Below are 12,351 nucleotides of genomic sequence, written 5' to 3'. Positions count from 1 at the left end.
ACAGCAGGCAATTCACCTCAGACCTGTCTATTGCTCAGGTGTGTTAAAAGAGGAGGAAAAGATGGTCATATGTCAGATTTGCTTTCCCCCTATGTTGAACACCAACAACAAAGAAAATAAAAACATGACATCAAATTCAACAGAAGTCTCAAAAGCTAGCAAAGGTAGTGACAGCTTAGAAAACAAACTATTAACATGCATCTCACATATGGGAATAAAAGGACTCACAAAGCAAACAGGGCTCAGCTGCTACACACTGCCACATTGAGATATTTGCAAGGGACCAGAAGGATATGAGATAAAGGAGGACTGGTACCTAGTAGGTTTGCCAGGCTCAGTCCCCTTTTTCTTCCAGTGTCACCATGACCTGTGCTTAGCTCAGCATTGTCTGTCAGACAACCTGCAGTGGTAGAAACCCCACCTCCTCAAGACAAGTAGCAAGCATTTCCCCAGGCGTGCTAGCAATGCTTGGCTCTGGTGTTAGGGGTGGTATTATTCTAAATAAACATCACAGTGAAAACAAAGGAACATCAAACTCACTTTTTCAAAGGGAAATTCCAGGTAGAGGCTTAGGAAACAAATTCAAGAATAAGACAGGGGGCAAAAAGAGACACACAGAGAGACAGGGGGATAAAGAAAAAGAGAAAGAGAGAACTTTGCCTTGTGCTTTTCCCGTTTAACATCTGTTACATTCTTCCTGAAAATAACTCGAAAGCCCCACTCACCGGTTTTCTGCTGGTTGGGTGGAGATGCTGAGAGAAAGAAAACCAATCTCTCTGTGCCTTTGTTGTCTGAGCTCCAAGCAAGAAATTCCTGCCAGGGTGGATAGATGCCTTCTAGGTCCTAGTGCCTTGCCCAGCATCTCCCCTATACTCAGGCTTAGTGAATTCCCCCAACCTCATATGATTAATTGCATGGTGTGTTGTTTTTTTTCTCAATTTACAGCCTGCATTAACAACTAGAAAGGTTTCATTTATAACCAACAGGAAATTGCAGGGTAGCAAAAAGATTGCACAGCCAAGTTTAGAATGCTCTAATGAGCAATGTGTTAGCCTTTTCTTTTACCGAATTGGTAATTTCCCTTGGCCAAAATCTTGACTTAATCTGCCTGGGGGCTGGACACAGTCAAACCAGGCTTCCTAGAAATTGTTGATCTCTTCCTTTGAACTTCTTGAGAGATAACAATTAAATTGGCAAGTTCTTTAAGGAATTTTAGTATGTTCATCCAACAACTGGGTTTTTTTTTTGTTTTGTTTTGTTTTGTTTTGTTTTTTAATGAGGACGATGGAATAGACTAAGAGGGAGTAGGAATCAGACAAGACAAGGGAAAAGAATTCCACATTTCATAGAGGATAGAGTTGAAAAGGGCCCCAAAGACCTTTTAGCTTTGGTTAATGGGTTCTGCGAAATTTACCTTTGAGAGTTTGAAACTTCACACCCAACCCAGAGATCTTTCTATGTGAACGTCTGGTGGCTACAAGATAAATATTAACAGCTTTCTCCTCAAATGACCTATTTGTTATTAATTGGCTACTTTATATCAGATGTATTAAAAAGAGCAAGGAAGCATCCAAATTGAATTTATTAAATCTAGCCAAACTATAAGACAAAAGAAGAGAAAGATGAGAGTGGGGTGGGTTACCATTTTCACAACTAAGGCTGCATGTATTAATATTTAAGTCTTGAACTATCATGGTTCCATTTTTACTTGGCTTCCAGGAAGCTCATATACATTAGTATGCTCAGTAATTATGTTATATCTGATTCCAAGTATAAGTAACCCTTTTTTTTTTCATATATAGCTACTAAGGGTTTACAGTTAACCACTTTCTGTGCATGTGTTTTACTGTAAGCTATCTAAAAGTTGGATAAAAAATATATGATTTTTCTTCTCTGGAAGGTGTTGGCTTAGCAATGCCTAAATTATCTATGTTAGCTGGGTGGTCAGCCTCAAGTGTGCAACCAGTATAGCCAAGTCCTCCTTTCTGCTGCACTCCTCGTTTCTAAATAAGTTCCTGAGGGAACTGCCTGTGTCTTTTTTCATTTGTTTCTGCCTTAAATTGTAGTAACCTCTTGAAAAATTAAGGTTATTCAGGTCAGATGCACAAAAATATTAAGGAAGGTGAATAGGGAAATATGGAAATTCCAATCAATGGTTGCAACATCCTTGTCCAGCAAGGCCAATATCTTAATTTTTTCTTGCATCATAAGCATTCTGTAAATATAAGCAATTCATTTTGCATCAAAACTAAAAATACTTTTCTTTCCAGTGAGGATGTAAAAATAGATATATTTTTAAAACTTAAAAAAGGGGGGATTCAGAATAGATATTAGAGAAAATGTCCTCATGGTATAGGATTTGCAACACTACAGTGGAAGCTGCAAACTGTTTCTAAAAGTCAATCTAGAATAGATGGCTTTGTTTGTTTTATACATACCAGAGAGCAGGAGGTAAACAAAATCAATGTTTCCCAGTGTGAGGTATGTGGATGTTAATAGGTATTCTTTGTTGTCTGAGCTCCAAGGAAAGGGGTTGTGTTCAAAAGCCTTTAAATGGTGATGGGCTACACAAAATTGGTTTTCTTTATCATGAAATTTCTCAGGGCCTTTAAGATTCTTAAAATATGACACAAATCTCCATAAAGAAAACTGAGCATAAAGACTTTACCAGGCTTTTTTTTTTTTTTTTTTTTTTTTCAAAGCTCAGAACCCACCACCTTTTGTCCCAAGCATCTCATGGACTAATGTTCTGTGGAAAAAGACTTTTGCAAAGCCTGAATTGATCATTTTGATACTGGGGAATGGCATTAATGAGAATAGAGCCACAGTTGCTTAACAATTAGTCAGTCATCTTACTATCTACTGATGAGAAGTTTTCTTACAGACACTGGGAAACTGGAGGATGAAACAAGGCTTGAAAAAAATAAGATGCCTTTATGGATCCATTATTCAGAAAAGAAAAGACATTTTGAGAACAGACCGAGGACAGGACACACTTTGATTTGGTTGCTGTACCTGGACCCTGACCTCCTCCAGGAATTTTTCTCAGGAGTGATGACCATTCTCCAGTCCCAGGAACAGGCTGAGCAGTTTTTATCATCATAGAATAATAGCCACCTTGTTATTGAACTTCTAAAGGCCAGATTGCAGATTAAACTCTCCCCCTTCCCTGTTACACTTGCCGCTAATCTTCTACTTCATGTGTGTATATAATCAGCCATCTTGTGAGGGGTATCAGAGTAGACTTTCCAGGGTGACTGACTGCTCTACCTATACTGCCGGCATCATTGGAATAAACACTCATATATGATTCAACCCCATCTCTGCCAAATTTAGCTCAAGTAGTGACTGGTGGTCTCGGACCCATTGTGTCTGGTTTCAATCTCACAAACATTTATTTTTCTCTAAGAACTCACTAAGACATTTTCTCTATCATCTTCAGAGAAGGATCACTGGCAGAAGAGAGGTATTAGGCATGAGTTCAGGGGGAAAGTACTTCTTTGTGTATGGAAGTCAACATTGATGATCAAGGAAATTCACAAATATTAGTTATTGTGAAACATCTGTTATTGTGATGATTGAATCAGTAAACATATGTAATATTTTACTTATTTAGTAAACTAGTAGCCTGGTGCACAAAACTTGTGCATGGGGAGGGAGGGATCCTTCAACCCAGCCTGCACCTTCTCCAATCTGGGACCCCTCGAAGGATGTCCTACTGCTGGTTTACAGGAATTGGGCCTAAACTGGCAGTCGGACATCCCTCTCACAATCTGGGACTGCTGGCTCCTAACTAGTCACCTGCTTGCCTGCCTGCCTGATCGCCCCTAACCACTCTGCTTTCCGGCCTGCTCACCCCCCAACTGCCCACCTCCGCCAGCCTACTTGCCCCCAAATGCCCCCCCCGGCCAGCCTTATAATCCCCAACTGACCCCTGCTGGCCCCAAACTGCCCCCACTGTCCTGATCACCCCAACTAACCCCCACTGATGGCCTGCTTGCCCCCATTGCCCCCCTACCGCCACCACCAGCCTGATCACCCACAACTGCCTTCTCCTCTTGGCCTTTAACTGCCTTTACCTCAGCCCCGTAACCACGGCTTTTTCCAGAACTTCCAGAAGGTCTCCTGGAAGGACTCCCAGTCTAATTAGCATATTACCCTTTTATTAGTATAGATAAAGGCCTGGTGCACAGGTGGGGGCCAGCTAGTTTGCCCTGAAGGGTGTCCTGGATCAGGGTGAGGGTTCCCTTGGGGCGTGGGGCAGCCTGGGTTTTCAGGCTGGCCATGCCCCCATGGGGTGAGGGTCCCTGCTGGGGTGTGTGGCCAGCCTGGTTGATGGGCTGAGGTATGTTTTCAAGCTGGCCACACACCCTTCAGAATGGAGGTTCCTTCTGAGGTGCCTGGCCAACCTGGGTGAGGGGATGATGGCTGTTTGCAGACTGGTCATGCCTCCCAGTGGGGACCCTCACCCTGTGAGGGCATGGTCAGCCTGGGTGAGAGGTTGAGGACTGTTTGCAGGCTGGCCACATCCCCTTCAGGGTGGGGGTCCCTGCTGGGGTGCCTAGCCAGCCTGGGTGAGGGGCTGATGGCTGTTTGCAGGCTGGCCACGCCCCTAAGCAGGGACTCTTACTCCATGGAGGTGTGGCCAGCCTGGATAAGGAGCTGAGGGCCATTTTCAGGCTGGTTACACACCCCCGTGACCCAGGCTCTCAGCCCCTCCTTGAGCGAAGGCCAGGGTATGCTGGAAACCTGGGTCATTCCCAGCAACCCAGGCTCCCAGCCAGTCCTTCAGCGGTGGCCAGGGCGGGTGGGAAGCTTGGCTTCCTCTGTCACCAGGGACAACCCAAGCCTCCTCCTTGCTCCAGCTCCATGGCCACTGCCATCTTTGTTGGGTTAATTTGCATACACACTCCTGATTGACTGGTAGGCATAGCAGAGTGACAGTCAATTTGCATGTTTCTCTTTTATTATTGTAGATAGTATGTGTGTTGCTTTATTATCCTCCAAATTTTCACATGCCAACGCCAACTCCATCACTTCTATCAAGTCTTTCTTCAAATATCAACTTCATAATGTGATGAAACTAGACAATCCTATTTAAAGTTACAATCATTCTTCCCAATGCAGCACTCCCAATTTCCCTTATACTGCTCAGTTTCTTTCCATAACACTTGTCACCTTCCAACATACTACATAAAATACCTATTTATCATGTTTATTATATATCCATCTAAAGTATCAATAGAATACAAATTCAACAAGGGCAACAGATTTAATGAAATATAATTAAAAATTAGCAATAATTTTATTTGTCTTAATACTTTATTCAAAGTGCCTAGAACAATGTTTAGAAAATAGATGGTATAGATATTTGTTTAATGGGCTAAAGTAAGGAAAGCATGGAATATTCAACAGATGAAATTGGGATTAACTTTCATATGGAAAATATTAAATTAGATCACCTCACATGGTACATAATAATAAACTTCAGATATTTTAAAGACTTGATTATAAAGAACAGAACTTTAAAATTATTAGAAGGAAATCTAGGAGACTCTCTTTAAATTCTTGTGATAAAAAAAAAAAAAAAAAAAAAAAAAAAAAAAAAAAAAAACAACCTTCACCAAGAGGCAAAAGGCAGAAATCTTATAGAAAAACTAGAGGCCTGGTGCACGAATTCATGCACAGGTTGGGTTTGGCCCACCTGCTTTGCTTAGGGTGGGGGGAGACCGAACAGGGGTGGAGCTGGCCAGGAGGAGAGGCCATAGGCGGTTAGCCAGCTGGCCCTGCCCCCTGATCAAACTCCTGGTCAAGGGGACAATTTGCATATTAGCCTGTTATTATATAGGATAATGGTAAATTTGATTATAGGAGAATTTAAAGCCTCTGAAGACAAAAGATAGCATCAAAACATTAAAAGATAAGTAGTAGATTGAGGAAATATATTTGAATCTTATATAACTGATAAAGGATTAATGTCTTTACATATATATGTATACATATGTATACACATATACATGTATATGTATATATATATGTATATACATATACATGTATGTGTATGTATATATATAAAGTTATACCATTAACAATAAAAAGGCAAAACTCCAATAGGAAAAATTAGCATATAATGTGTCCATTTTGTTCATAGAAGAGGAAACCCAAAAGGCCAATAAACATGTAAAAATACACTCAACCTCACACTTAACTAGAAAAATCCAAGTAAAAACAGAAATTACCTATTTGACAAAAATTAGGTTGATAGAAATTTTTAAGTATGGTATACCAAATATAGCCAAAGACAAAAAAAAAGCTGAAATTTTTATACAATGTTGGAGGAAACATAAATTGGTTCTATTTTGAACAGTAATTTTTTGGTAACTAGTAAAGTTGAAAATGTATATCAACTTATGACCCTAAAATTTCATTTCTAAATATGCATCTTAGGAAAATTCTCATGCATGTGATCAAGAAGAAATCTACAAGGATATTCATAAAAGCATTATTTTAAATGTTGAAAATGAAAATAAGCCAAATTTCCATCATTGGTATAGCAAATTGGATTAGTAGTTATTAATACATGAAATAATATATAAAATAAATGAGTGTTATGTGTGAATGGTGGTTCATAGATTTCTATACAGTCATAGTTTTTATTTATTTTAAATAAATGGTGAGAAATACAATTGCTGAGTCATACCACAATTGTACATTTAGGGGGTTTTTTTGTTTGTTTGTTTGTTTGTTTTTGGAGGGGAAGTTGTTGGCACCATATTTTACTTTATTTTATTTAATTTTTTAATTAAATCTTAATTGTGGAAAGTATTAAAAATGTCCCCCTTATCCCCCCTTTGATTGTTTATTGTGCACCTTGGCCTCCTCCCCAGACTTTCACCACCATAGTTTCTGTGTCCATGGGTTATGCATATATGCATACAAGTTTTTCAATTGATCCCTTCCCTCTCCGTGAGCCTCCCCCATTTTCCCTCTGAGATTCCACAGTTTGTTCTATGCTTATATGTCTCTGGATCTATTTTGTCCATCAGTTTATTTTGTTCATTGGATTCCACATACGAGTGAGATCATGTAATACTTGTATTTCCGTGACAGATTTATTTTACTTAACATGATACTCTCCAAGGGTATGAGACCTTTCTTTTTTTCCCTTTATTGATTAAGGTATTAAAAATGTGTCCTTATCCCCCCGCCCCCCATTGCCCCACCCAACCCCAAAATCCTGCCCTCACCCTCAACCACTGTTGTCTGCATCCATTGGTTAGGCTTATATGCATGCATACAAGTCCTTTGGTTAATCTCTCCCCCTTACCACCACCCTCCCCCACCTTCACTCTGAGGTTAAAAGATCTGATCAATACTTCTCTGTCTCTGGATCCGTGTTTGTTCATCAGTTTATGTTGTATATTATAATCCACAATGAGCGAGATCATGTTGATATTCATCTTTGACTGAGTGACTTATATCGCTTAACATAATGTTCTCCAGTTCCATCCATGCCATTGCAAATGGTAGCAGTTCATTCTTTTTCACAGCAGCATAGTAGTCCATTGTGTAGATGTACCACAGTTTTTTAATCTAATCTGCTGATGGGAATTTAAGCCAAATTCAAACTTTAGCAATGGTGAATTGTGCTGCTAGGAACATAGGGGTGCATATATTTGTTCTGATTGGTGTTTCTAGTTTCTTAGGATATATTCCTAGAAGTGGGATCACTAGGTCAAATGCGAGTTCCATTTTCAGGTTTTTGAAGAAACTTCATACTGTTGTTCTCCACAGTGGCTGCACCAGTCTGCATGCCCACCAGCAGTGTGCAAGGGTTTCTTTTTCTCCGCATCCTCAACAGCACTTAATATTTATTGATTTGTAGAAGATAGCCATTCTGACAGGTGTGACATGGTACATCATTGTCATTTTGATATGCATCTCTCCAATGATTAGTGACTTTGAGCATGTTTTCATATGTCTCTTGGCCTTCCTTATGTCTTCTTTCAAAAAGTATCTATTTAGGTCCTTTCCCTTTTTTAAAATTTATTTATTTTTTATTGGGTTCTTTATCTAATTTTTGTTAAGTTGTATGAATTCACTGTAAATGTTGGAGGTTAAACCCTTAGAGGAGAAAATATTGCCAAATATGTTGCCCTTGCTATGGGTTTTCTTGTTGTTTTGTTGATGGTTTCTTTTGCTATGCAGAAGCTTTTTATTTTGATGTAGTTCCATTTGCTTATTTTCTCTTTAGTTTCCATTGCCCTAGAAGCTGTATTGGTTAAGAAATTCCTGTGGCATATGTCTGAGATTTAGCTGCCTATGGATTCCTCTAATATTTTTATGGTTTCCCGACTTACATTTAAGTATTTAATCCATTTTAAGTTTATTTCTGTTATGGTGTAAGTTGGTCTAGTTTCTTTTCTTCCCTCTCTCTCTCTCTCTCTCTCTCTCTCTCTCTCTCTCTCTCTCTCTCTCTTTCTCTCTCTCTTTTTTTTTTTTTTTTTGCATGTGTCTGACCAAATTTCCCAGCACCGTTTATTGACAAGAATGTCTTGACTCCATTGTATGTTCATGCCTCCTTTGTCAAATATTAATTGAGCATAGTGGTTTGGGTTGATTTCTGGGTTCTCTATTCTATTCCATTGGTTTGTCTATTCCTGTGCCAGTATCAGGCAGTTTGAGAACAGTGGCTTTGTAATACATCTTGATATCTGGTACTGAGAACCCTCCTACTTTGTTCTTCTTTCTCAGAAACTCTACAGCTATTCAAGGTCTTTATTTTTATTCCAGATGAAATTTTGGAGAGTTATTTCTAGGTCTATGAAATATGCTGTTGGTATTTTACTGGGGAGTGCATTAAACTATAGATTGCTTTGAGTAGAATGGACATTTTAATGATGTTAATTCTACCAATCCATGGACATAGTATGTTCTTCCATCTGTTTATTTCTTCATCTATTTCTTTTTTCAACATCCTGTAGTTTTCTGAGTACAGGTCTTTTAACTCCTTAGTTAGGTTTATTCCTGTGTATTTTGTGTGTATGTGTGTGTGTGTGTGTGTGTGTGTGTGTGTGTGTGTGTGTGCAATGGTAAATGGGACTCTTTTTTAAATCTCTCTTTTTATAAGTTCACTACTGGTGTATAAAAATGCCATATGTTTATTGGTGTTAATTTTGTATCTTGCTACAATGCCAAATACTTTTATTAAGTCTAATAATTTCTGAGGGAGTTTTTAGGGTTTTCTATGTACATGTCATCTGTAAATAATGACAATTTTATTTCTTCTTTTCCAATTTGGATGTCTTTTATTTCTTCATCTGTCTGATTGCTTTGGCTAGCACTTCCAGTACTATGTAGAAGAGGAGTGGTGAAAGTGGACATCTCTGTCTTATTCCTTTTTTTAATGGAAATGGTTTTACTTTTTTGCCCATTAAGTATGATGTTGGCTGTAGGTTTATCATATAGGGCTTTTATTATGTTTAGGTATGGCCTAGTCCTAAACTTACCAAACAAACTGCAATTGAGTCAGAGAGACCCAGAACATCCAAAAGAAGGCCTAAGGCCCCACAGCAGCTTGCATTGTTTCACAGATGAGCCTGATCTGGGCACCACAAAAACCCAAACAAAGAAGAGGAATCTGCAGATCTCTCCATACCTCCTGCTGGGTGGCCTCAGGCAGAGGCTAAATTAGCACCAAAGCTCCACTGAAACAAGTCTCATAAGAGTGTCTCCATCACATAAGTTCTCCCATGGTAGACACAGATGATCCTCACAGCCAATTGGCCTGGAGGTCAATTCCTTCCAGTGATGCCAACAACAATCAAGGCTTAACTACAACAAGACTGTACACACAGCACACAAAGGGGTTCACCAAGAGTATCCACCTCAGGTAACTTGGGAGGCCAACCCACTGGGCCCTATAGGACACCTAGCACACAAAGCCAATCTATCAACTCAGGGAAGCAGGCAAAATGCAGAAACAAAGAAACAGGTCACAAATGAATGACCCACTTCATAACAAGTTACTCACACGGAATGAAAGTGAAGGGATGGAAAAAATATCTTTCAGGCAAATGGAAAGGAAAAAATAGCTGGGGTAGCAATACTTAAACCTGACAAAATAGACCTCAAAGTGAAGGACAGAACAAGAGATACAGAAGGCCATTTCATAATGCTAAAGGGATCGATAAAACAAGAGGATATAAACCTGATAAATATATATGCACCCCATGCAGGAGCACCCAAATACATTAAAAAAATCCTGGAAGACATATAGGGAGAGATCGACAACAATATAACCATAATAGGAGACTTTAATGCACCACTGACATCACTGGATAAATCCTCTAGACAAAATATCAACAAAGAAACAGCAATCCTAAATGGCTCACTAGATCAGGTGGACTTAATTTACATCTTCAGAACATTTCCCCCCAAAGCCATGTAATATAAGTTCTCAAGTGTACATGGGACATTTTCAAAAATAGACCAAATATTGGGTCACAAGCAAAGTCTTCCCAAATTCAAGAAGATTGAAATCATATCAAGCATTTTCCCAGACCACAATGGCATAATATTAGAAATAAACTACAATCAAAACAATAAAAAAACTCAAATATTTTAAAGCTCAATAGCATGCTATTAAACAGTGATTGGGATACCAAGGTGATAAAAGAAGAAATTAAAATCATCCTGGAAACTAATGACAATAAAAACACAACAATTCAAAATCTATGGGACACAAGAAATGCAGTCCTGACAGGGAAGTTTATAGCTATACAGGCCTACCACACACACACACACACACACACACACACACACACACACACAAAGTAATAAATCATCTAACACTACTACTCAAAGAATTAGAAAGAGAGCAATAAGAAAAGCCCAGAGTGAGCATAGGAAGGAGATAATAAAGATTAGAGCAGAAATAAATGGCATAGAGACCAAAATAACAATACAAAATATCAATGAAACGAACAGCTGGTCCTTTGAAAGGATAAACAAGATTGATGAACCTCTAGTGAAGCTACTAAAAAGCAAAGAGAGAGAACCCAAATAAACAAAATCAGAAATGAAAGAGGCACTATAGCAATGGACCCTACAGAAATACAATGAATTGTTAAAAATATTATGAACAACTCTATTCTAACAAACTAGACAACCCTGAGGAAATGGGCATATTCCTAGAAAAATACAACCTTCCAAAACTCAATCAGGAAGATTCTAAAAATCTCAATAGGCAGATAACTATGGAAGAAATTGAAGCAGTCATCAAAAAGCTTCCAGCAAACAAAAGCACAGGGCCAGATGGCTTCACATGAGAGTTTTACCAAACATTCAGGGAAGAACTTAAACCTATCCTCCTCAGACTATTTCAAAAAATCAAGAGGACAGAACACTTCCAAACTCTGTCTATGAAGCCAGCATTATCCTGATCCCAATACCAGATAAAAACAACACAATGAAAGAGAATCACAGGCCAATATCCGTCAGGAACATAGATGCGACATTTCTCATAAAAATTCTAGCAAATCAGATCCAGCAGTACATCAGAAAGATCATACAACATGACCAAGTAGGATTTATCCCGGGTATGCAATGATGGTACAATATCTGCAAATCAATAAACATGATACATCACATAAACAAATTGAAAGACAAAAATCGCATAGTTATATCAATTGATGTGGAAAAAAGCATTTGACAAAATCCAACACTCTTTCTTGATAAAAACTCTCAGCAAGGTAGGAATAGAAGGATCATACCTCAACATAATAAAAGCCATATATGACAAACCCACAGCCAACATAATACTCAATGGACAAAAACTAAAACAATTTCTCCTAAGAACAGCAACAAGAAAGGGATGCCCACTCTCAACACTTCTGTTTGACATAGTATTGGAAGTACTAGCCATTGCAATCAGACAAGAAAAAATAAAAGGCATCCAAATTAGAAAAGGAGTAAAACTCTCCTTATTCACAGATGACAGAATACTGTACATTGAAAACCCTAAAGACTCCATCAAAAATTATTAGACTTAATAAATGAATTTGGCAATGTAGCAGGATACAAAATTAATGCCAAGAAATCTATGGCATTTCTATACACCAATAGTGAACTTCCAGAAAGAGATACTAAAAAATAGAAATCGCACTTACCATTGCACCAAAAAAATTAAGATACCTAAGAATAAACTTAACTAAGGAGGTAAAAGACCTATACGTGGAAAACTATAGGACACTGAAAAAAGAGATAGAGGGAGACACAAATCGATGGAAGAACATACCTTGTTCATGGATTGGTAGAATCAACAACATTAAAATGTCAATACTACCCAAA

General features: G+C 38.6%; 1 protein-coding gene across 2 annotated transcripts in view; it reads right to left on the bottom strand.

The window, feature by feature from the left end:
• Positions 1–749, bottom strand: part of DCX (doublecortin) — a 158,099-nt gene extending 157,350 nt beyond the window's left edge. For both annotated transcript variants that reach the window (XM_084870497.1, XM_084870496.1), the window contains exon 1: positions 726–749. The gene's annotated coding sequence lies outside the window, so the exon portion shown is untranslated. The remainder of the gene's footprint in view (positions 1–725) is intronic.
• Positions 750–12,351: the final 11,602 nt, after the last annotated feature.

Source organism: Pipistrellus hanaki, assembly GCF_964339955.1.
Source record: "Pipistrellus hanaki genome assembly, chromosome: X".
Taxonomy (NCBI): Eukaryota; Metazoa; Chordata; class Mammalia; order Chiroptera; family Vespertilionidae; genus Pipistrellus; species Pipistrellus hanaki.
This window is presented reverse-complemented; position numbering and strand designations above follow the sequence as displayed.